At 31.6% G+C, this 10,075-nt stretch overlaps 1 long non-coding RNA gene across 1 annotated transcript; it reads right to left on the reverse strand.

Annotated features, from left to right (window-relative positions):
• Positions 1-6,069: 6,069 nt before the first annotated feature.
• Positions 6,070-7,057, reverse strand: LOC111697001 (uncharacterized). Its single transcript, XR_002764201.1, has 2 exons — positions 6,956-7,057; positions 6,070-6,464 (listed from the first exon to the last, which is right to left on the reverse strand). It is a non-coding gene; the product is annotated as an uncharacterized LOC111697001 (long non-coding RNA).
• Between the last annotated feature and the right edge of the window lie 3,018 nt (positions 7,058-10,075).

The raw sequence follows: 10,075 nt of genomic DNA on the forward strand, positions 1-10,075 counted from the left end.
GCGCAATTAAGCCCGCAATTCCGTCCATCTTTCTTGCGTTTGTGTTTAAACTTTTTGATAATATTCAATTACAACTTTATGGCACACAATATATGAAATTAATTATTGCGCAATTCCTTTCAACAACAAAAATTCAATTTTAACTTTGGCATTGACATGCAATAAACTGAACTTCATTAACTTAACTAATCTAATCTTTTTTTATAACATTCATGTGCAGCAGGATAACCAGAAAACTCTGGCATATGAAGACGACATTTTAGACTTAAGCAGATCCATGTATAACTGCATAAGTGATTTAATAAGTTCCTAAATAATTTTTTGCTTGTAACGACATCAAATACACTTTCTGTACGATTTTTTTCTGGTTCTCACTGTAGCAAAATATCAAATTCTGATTAAACGAACTTTACAATTTTAACCAAAAAAGTTTCCATTTTAATGTTCATCCAATGTGAACAAATGAAAAATGTATCATACTAAATTGTTAATGAGTAACTTAGCCAGAGCCAGGGGACTTTTTTTAGAAACTTTAAAATTTTAAAGCTGTTGAAACAAGTGAAACTCGGGCCTCGATTATTTCCAGTTATTTCCATTCGTGTATCTGCTGCATAAATTTGTAAGTCACAGTTAAAATTATTAATTTTTAGATGAAAAAGCAATTCTGTTGCGCGCAATTCCGCGCAATGATGCAAATATTTAATTACTTTCTTGTTCGCAATTATGGCGCAATTGCGCGCAATAAAATGGCGCAAGCGAAAGCAACCATTGCGCGCAATTCCGCGCAACGGAATTCCGATTGGAAACCCTACTCAGCACCCAATACACCTACAGCATTTTTTTCTGGAACACCTTGTATATGTCAGCTACAATTGGCAAAACGGCTGGACCAAATCGACTGAATTTTTTTAGGGAACCCATTTTAGAAAAAAAATTCCATGAGTGTTTAAAAATTTTAAGGACAACGCCAGGCATTTCAGCCAGTTTTCTATAAAGTTACATTTCCTATAAAGTTTCACTGATTACATTTCATATAGAATAATTTTATATGATTTAAAGGCTAGAAAATTTAGATGAACTATAAAAAATATTCTAATATTGTTGTGGAACGAAGGAAATATCTAAAATCTAAAACTAATCCAGTTTTCGCTGATTAATGATATACTCAATTTGTTAATGAGATATATTTAGATTAATAAACAGGTATTTTGTTTTAATGATTTGAGTTTAAGCAGATGTTTTTTAAAGGTTGTAAAGAGAAAAAGTTTATTAAGCAACTAAATAATTGTCTTTTCTAAATCTTTTATGTTTCAAACAATTTGATTACTTAAAATTTAGTTTTAAATGTCAATGAACTATACGATCTATGTATACGCTAATGGATCAGGTTTAATGAATATATGAAACAGTTTAACTACGTTGATAAAATGTACCACTACCATTCAGCCTGACCCAGCGCAAAAAAAGAACTGGTTGAACCTGCGGTACGCGGTTCAACTACTTCTCGTTAATAATTGAATCCGGTCCCAGGCTGCAAAGATATGTGGATGCAAAGATGTAATGCAAAGAAATTTATTTCAGAAGTGTACACATCTTTTGTACTGCGGTGTACTGTCTCTGGGCGGTAATGTAAACACAAGACGGATGTTACCGCCTGACATGGGATCCATTTTTCACATAAAAAAATCAATGAAATATTCTGGTCGTAGGAAACTATTATGTGAATTATCAAAATTAGCAAATTTAATGCTTTTAACCTCCTCGGATACTAAACGAACACTGATGCATCTATTCTTGTTTACAAATTCCGCCCAAAGAGAACTGGTTTCAATATGTACGCAGAGTATACACGACCGCAATTAACTTTCCTTGCATTATAACCTTGTGTGGATGAGAAAATCAGATTTAGAGGCAAGAATTCAGTTCCTTTACCACCTACACTTATCTCTTAAATAACGAGTTTAAATTGTTTTTGTTTGTTTTCTCTTAGATATTTCCATTATTGGACGAAATAAAATGGCCCATCATTTTTTAATTCTTGATATCTGCATCTTTATGCAAGGTAATATAAAGTTAAGCATCAAGTTTAAAATAAAAATCCTTTAGAAATTACCTTAAACAACTAATAGCTAATAGCGAAAACCTTTTTTGCTTGAGCTTGAAATCCTTTAGAAATTACCTTAAACAACTAATAGCTAATAGCGAAATCCTTTTTTGCTTGAGCTTGAAATCCTTTAGAAATTACCTTAAACAACTAATAGCTAATAGCGAAATCCTTTTTTGCTTGAGCTTGAAATCCTTTAGAAATTACCTTAAACATGATAGTAATAGCTAATAGCGAAATCCTTTTTTGCTTGAGCTTGAAACAATGAACTTTCTAGCAAAAATTACTTTTAATTTTGAAACGCTTGGAGATCTCATTCTGAACATTGCATGAAAGTTACAGATTCTTAACATCAGTTTAAAGATAACAGATTCTTTCCGTGTTTAAGGTTAAAGTTAACAGATTCTTCCCGTTAAAATGGTTAAAGGTAACAGATTCTGTCCTTTAATAAGGTTAACAGATTCTGTCTGTTAATAATGTTAAAGATTACAGATTCTGTCCGTTGATAAGGTTAAAGCTATCAGATTCTGCCTGTTGATAAGGTTAAAGATTACAGATTCTGTCTGTTAATAAGGTTAAAAGTAACAAATTCTGTCTGTTAAGGTTAAAGATAACAGATTCTGTCCATTAATAAGGTTAAAGATAACAGATTCTGTCCGTTAATAAGGTTAAAGATAACAGATTCTGTCCGTTAATAAGGTTAAAGGTAACAGATTCTGTCTGTTAATAATGTTAAAGATAACAGATTCTGTCTGTTAATAATGTTAAAGATAACAGATTCTGTCTGTTAATAATGTTAAAGATTACAGATTCTGTCCGTTAATAAGGTTAAAGCTATCAGATTCTGCCTGTTGATAAGGTTAAAGATTACAGATTCTGTCTGTTAATAAGGTTAAAAGTAACAAATTCTGTCTGTTAATAATGTTAAAGATAACAGATTCTGTCTGTTAATAATGTTAAAGCTATCAGATTCTGCCTGTTGATAAGGTTAAAGATTACAGATTCTGTCTGTTAATAAGGTTAAAAGTAACAAATTCTGTCTGTTAATAATGTTAAAGATAACAGATTCTGTCTGTTAATAATGTTAAAGATAACAGATTCTGTCTGTTAATAAAGTAAAAGTTACATATTCTTAACTTCAGTTTAAAGATAAAATATGTTGCCTGTTAATAAGATTAAAGTTGACAGATTCTGCCTGTTAATTAGGTTAAAGTTGACAGATTCTGTCTGTAAGTAATTGTAAAGTTGACAGATTCTATCTATTAAACAGCCTGAATCCCCCTGCATTATTAATTATTAACCTATTAGATTAGAGGTTGGAATTGCAGTGAAAACTAGTTTAATTTTCAACCTTATTCTGCGCGCATGTGTAGTTCTCTCAAGTATCTAGTGTTGTGCGCTCATGCATATATAAAACAAGTTTTCATTCTTTTCATTTCATTTCTCCTTCAACCAGAGATATACAATGAATTCTGTGGTGAGTTGAATTGTTTAATTGAGTCGTTGAGGGTCGTCTTCAAAGTGTTCCCGATTTTAAACAAATGCAGTAAAAGCTGGATTTGTTATAAGTATATTTTTTCTAAAGGTCAGTGAATTATTTTCTCAGCTCATTTTTCATTATAAATTAAATTAAAACATCCAATTCCTTCTCCATCCTATTTCTTTCAAACCTTCTCTTCTCCATCCTATATCTTTAAACCCTTCTCTTCTCCATCCTATTCCTTTAACCCCTTCTCTTCTCCATCCTAGTCCTTTAAACCCTTCTCTTCTCCATCCTAGCTCATTAAGACATTCTCTTCTCCATCATCTACCTTTCAAACCTTCTCTTTTCCATCCTATTCGTTTAAAACCTTTTCTTCTCCATCCTGTACCTTCAAAACCTTCTCTTCTCCATCCTATTCCTTTAAAACCTTATCAATTCAATCCTATTCGTTTTAAGCCTTCTTTACTCTATCCTGTTCCTTTAATACCTCCCCTTCTCCATTCTTCATTTTTATTAATCTCTTCTTATTCATCCATTCTCCATTCTCTTTAAAACCTTCTCTTCTTAATTCTATTCCTTTTTAAACCTTTTCTTTCCATCCTCGTCCCTTAAAGCCTTCTCTTTTCCATCCCGTTCTTCTAAAATCTTCTCGTCTCCTTTTCCCCTCCATTCTATACTGTTAAATCCTTCTCTTTTCTTATCTTTAAAACATTTTCTTTGTCATCCTATCCATTTAAAACATTCTCTTATCCAATCTATTTCTTATGACTTTATCTTGCCCATCCTCTTTCTACACACCCTTCTCTTCTTCATCCTTTTTCTATAAACAAAATTTCTTCTCCATCCTATTCCTTTAAAACCTCTTTTGAATCCTAAACCGTCACTTCTCCATCTTTCTTTTTAAACCCTTCTTTTCTTTATCCTATCCTATTAAACCTTCTCTTTTCTTCATTTTAAAACCTTCTCTTCTTCATTCTATTCATTTCTTTTTCCATTCTATTTGTTTAAAACTTTCTATTGTCCATCCTATTCTTTAAAAACATTCTCTTCTCCATCCTATTCTTTTAAAACCTTCTTTTTTCCCTCCTATTCCTTTAAAACCTTCTTATTTCCGTCCTATTCTTTTGAAATCTGTTCTTCTCCATCATTTTTCTTGCAACCCTTCTTTTTCCATACTATTCCTTTAAAATCCTTCTCTTTTTCATACAATCCCTTCAAAACCTTCTCTTCTCTCTCATATTCCTTAACCCCTTCTCTTCTTCATCGCATCGCAACTAGTAAGAAAAGAAAAATATTTTCGGAAAAATGGTTTAGTTTTGATGCACGTAGCTCTAATTCTGCCACTTTTTTAGCTATACTAGTTCTGAAGGTTTTCGTTGATTTAGCAACGAAAAATTAGTTTTAAAACTTTGAAAAACATTCTCACTATCTCAGTCGACATCATTTTACAGTTCAACATAAGCCTAGGTTTAATTCCAGCTTCAAGTTACTTTAAAATGCATTTTTCATGTCATAAATTCAATGAACTTATATAAAATTCAAAAAATCAATAAAAACCATTAATGTTACCAAACATAATACGAATAAGTTCATTTTTATAAACCTGATACGTGTGACGAAAAAGCGAGAAAAAAAATTCGGTCGAAAATTCAGGAAAATACGATGTCTAGATTACTAAAACAACTGCTAAAAAAAACCCTCCTTGTGTAGCATTGAATAAGACATTTTACGTAAATAAAAAGCGTCCTTAATTCTTTTAACCTTGTTCTTTATTTCATCTTTCCTTAAGAATTAAATCCCAAATCTACTTAAACACATAGAGATTAACTGCAGTTTAATTATCTGCATTGATTTTGCTTAACACATTTTAATACAGGAGTTAAAACATTACAACATAGCAAATATTCAAATATGGTAGTGTTACTCTCACGGGATGAGACTTCAGAGACGATTGTATAGAATCTTTAATGTCCTTGAATTTACAATCGATGAAATTTTAATATTTATTTTATTCTCCAGGTACTCCTGGTCCTACTAGGACTGGTTGGTCTATGTGTATCCTATCCAAGACAAGGAAAACACATTTTCCCTAACAATGATCTTCTCCTCTCCAACCACCTGGAGATAGAACCTGATCAGTACTCTACCCTGCTCAGGAGCAGAAGAACACCTAAGATCAGGCATCCGTTATATTCAGGGTTTCCGTATTTCTTCGACCACCATGGATATACTAAGAAGAAGACAAAAAAGAATTGATAACATTTCATGTTTGCAGTGTAACTTAGAAATATATTAAGAAAAATATTGATTGAAAGTTTTTCCTAAACATTATCCAAGGTAATGAATGTAGACTGTAATTAAGTGCGTGTACTTAATAACCTAGTAATTATACGTAAACCCTTATAATTAGTATGTATATATAAAACATTTAACCATTTTAGTAATATTTGTGTGCCTGTACACAACAATAGATAAAGGTGAATACAATTGATTTAACTGATTTATTTCGAATTATATAAAACAAAGTTGAATTAAAGGTTATTATATTATTATAAACTGGTATTCATTGTTGAAAGGTTGAAGGTTTAGTGTAAGCGTGCAAAATCTTGCGCAATTATACCTCACAATCGACCAAAAAAATTAGATAGTTAATATAAATTTGATTATTAAAAAACCATTTTACAAAAGTTGCAGTGCTTCCAGGTGAGGTTGTATCTCCTGGTCAGCTGCTTGTATAAGCCTGGACTCCATATTGAATCTTGTGTCGCGCTTGGGGCGAAGTTTAGGTCCAGACTTGAAGGGAAACCGTACACGATGTGTACGTTTAGAATTTACTAATGATAGTAAAACAAGAAGCATAAAGATGCAGAAGATCACCTAAAAAATACAATTGTATGAAAAATGCTTTCAAAAGTTCCTTACATATATATATATATATATAAATATTATAAGAAAAAAGTATTCAAAACATGATTTAATGCATTATATATATTAGGTATTTTAGGTATTTTCACAATGGCGACAATTCCACAAGTGTCAACTTCCCAAAGGTCAGGTGAGACCTTCTGAAGCTGCAGTGGGGGTCGAGCGCTGCGGCTTAGATGAGCTAAGGGTCCGAGCCCTGCGATTAGAACAGGCTGGATGGCCGAGCGCTGCGGCTAGGAGACATAGGAAGTTGCCATTTAGGATTTTGCACATTTTGAAAGTTGTCACTTGGGAAAATACACTTGGGAAGTTACCGCTTTGGGAAGTTAACAGTCCTTTTAGGCGCTGGACAATAAACGGGAAACCAATAATAATGATTTTGTTTAAAAAAATGCCGATAACCGTTTTCTAATTAATAAAGTCCATTAACTATAGTAAATTACCTTCATATTTAGTCGTAGAAGATTAATGAAGTAATGATAAAGCTTGAGATACTAATCCTGGTTTTATATTGAACAGGATTCACTAGATGGTAGGGCGCACGCTTTGTTCTTTAAATGCGCAGACTTTCATATAAAGATAGAAAGGAACAGGATATTTCTGGTTTAATGCAGATAATTATTATTCATGGCATAGACGTATTTTACATTAAATTATTTTATCATATCATTATTTAGGTACAGGGTGTCCCACATCATATTAGACCGAGAACGGGTCTAAATTACGATTTTCGGGACTAATTAGAAAATTTCATTAGAATGAATCATTTTGAAAAATAACATAAGGCTTATATAAGAATTTTCTTGCGGAAAAGGATAAGTTTTTCGAGTATTAAGGGTTTATTTTGGTGTTAAAGATTGAAGATAATCTAACATGATATGGGACGCTCCGTATATTTCTAGGAAACGATTAGCATATCATTGCAAAAAGGTAAAACATTTTCAGTGGAGAAAACAAACAAGAATAATTGATCGATTCATAATCTTTTATATGCCGCAGGCGCGTAGTGGAGGGGGGGGCGGTACCCCTGTGCCCCCCTAGACATGCACCCCTCTATTTTCAGATTTTTTTAGTTTTCTCATCAATCGACAATCTCACAATATGTTCATTTTATGATTAATACTCAAATTCTTTCTTGTACATAAATCTTATTTACAATATTTTTTTCGCGGGGTTTTATTTAAAATGATTGTTAATTATGGTCAGATGACTAATAGTCAGCATTCAGGTAGATTAATATAGATTTTAAACTTAATTTTTTCTTAATACCGGGTTTTTTTTGGGGAGGGGGGTGCAATTGAACCTTAAGGGGGTGCACAAAAAAAAATTTCTGCGCGCGCGTGCATCCCCCTCAGGCTAAACCTCCATTACGCGCCTGTTCTATGATTTTCCTAATTTAAATAAATGGTAACTTGAAATAACGATAACAGTTAAACAGCCTATACACTGTTATAGTGTAGACATTCTCAATAAGGAGAAAATTTCTGTTCCAAAACTATAGCACTGCGAAAAAAAAAGTTAGTATTGTATGGACGGTAATCTTTTGAAACTATTGTGCACTTTATCATTCAGGCTCAGTTTATGATTAAATTCATTATAACATATCTATATGGAAATCATCGTTCTAAAATGTTAGATTATCTTCATATAACGTTAAATACTGTGCTATAAAGTTTCTGAATTTTCGAAATAAAAATTTAGGTTATTTCTAATATAATTTTTTCAATTTAAATTAACATAAATTATGTTTTAATTTTTGCCTTCTCAAAAACTTGCTATATCTAGAAATAACCAGAAATTGTGTTATAACATTTTATAAAATTCCATCGGTATAGTTTAAACTCAACTAGAAAACGAAAATCATCGAAAATAATTTCTCATTGCTCCGATGTCAAAAATATTACAACAGGAAAAATAATTAAAAATGACTATCTATAGAGTAAATATTTTACTTAGCTTTACTCTTTCGCGACTAAACCCTTTAAAAATACTGTAGAACAGAATATCAGAATAGGACGGGAATACTGTAGAACGGAATATCAGGATATAGGACGGGAATACTGTAGAACAGAATATCAGGATATAGGACGGGAATACTGTAGAACAGAATATCAATTTTATTTTGAACAAAAATATTTAGAACTTATATAGAAGCTTTTCTGGGTTGCACTTTACTCTAGTTTTGCATTATTTTCATTAAAAATTTAATTCATTCAACGCAGTGTATAAAATTATGAAATTTATGACATAAACCTTCACAATGGAAGACGGTATATTATTTTTATATTCATTTCCTCTACGTTTAAGTCGCTGTATGTGATAGTTCGGATTCACGGTATTGATTAAAATCTAATATTAAGATACTTTTCAATTATATGTACATAGAGTATGAACAGATTTTATAGAATAGAAATCTATTTCAATAAAATTTACGACTCATGAATTAGATTTGCAGGAATACTAAAATGTCAATTATGGGTTATGGCCTTTTTCTTAACCCTGAACAAAGTCCAGTTTAAATTGTTCTGAATTATATATATAGAATACATTGGTATTCCATTGTTTTATTTCTTAAGTTCGTTTTTTCTTTAGTAGATGAGATTGAGATTTATAATTGAAATTCATAATCGTTAGCAAAGCTACTGTTTTATCTTAGTGGGGGCAGCAAACTTAATTTCATTATTTAGCTAAGAACGGAACGTTCGTTTCGTTAGTATTTTCTCTTGTTTTTAAAATATACCGTTAGTTAACGATCTCAATATTATTTATGACGTTAACGATTATTTCATGTAAAAATAGCTGGAAAAAATCAAAACACGTAAAAAATATAAAAAATTATTGTAGAAATAAGTGGGGGGGGGGGGGGGAAGGGAGGGTATAATTTCTGTTACTTTATCCTTTGTAGTTATTAAGTAGTTTTCAAATGAAGCCTCTAGAATGGAAAATCAGGGAGGATTTTAAAGATCGAATTATTGCTCTTGCTGAATAATTATCCACCATATAAACGTTAGTTGTAGGTCTCAAATGAATCCTAAAAAATGTCTCTACAATACTGCACTCTCAGCTCAACTACAATGTCTAGCCGGTCACTCCCTAATTTAGGGAACACAAATTACAAAAGCTATTTGAAAAATCATATTGTAAACCAAGAATAAATTTACATCAGAAGAAGAGACTGGAGGAAGTCCTGAAATTGGCGAACGTTGAAAAAGGTAGAAATTCTTTTCAGAATAAAATAATTTTGATTTAGTTTACACTTCCAGACAATTAGACGTTCTTAAGGTTGGACATATTAATTCTTCCGGAAAAAAGCTAACTCTAAATTTGCAACCCAATGTCGTAGACCTTAGAAATTTAAAATTATGATTTCTCTTAGATGTTGCGATTCGAAAATTTGAGATTTGGACAAAGACTCCATTCCTCTGACAGAGACAATTTCGCCAACAAGTAAAAAATTATTTTAGCTTGGTGTGTGCAGCTAATATCCGTACATTTCTTAATCTTAATTCAAAACCGTTTTTACCCCATTAAGTTTTGAAGCTTTTATTCCAATGATCAATAAC

Source organism: Eurytemora carolleeae, unplaced genomic scaffold (genome assembly GCF_000591075.1).
Source record: "Eurytemora carolleeae unplaced genomic scaffold, Eaff_2.0 scaffold35, whole genome shotgun sequence".
Classification (NCBI taxonomy): Eukaryota; Metazoa; Arthropoda; class Copepoda; order Calanoida; family Temoridae; genus Eurytemora; species Eurytemora carolleeae.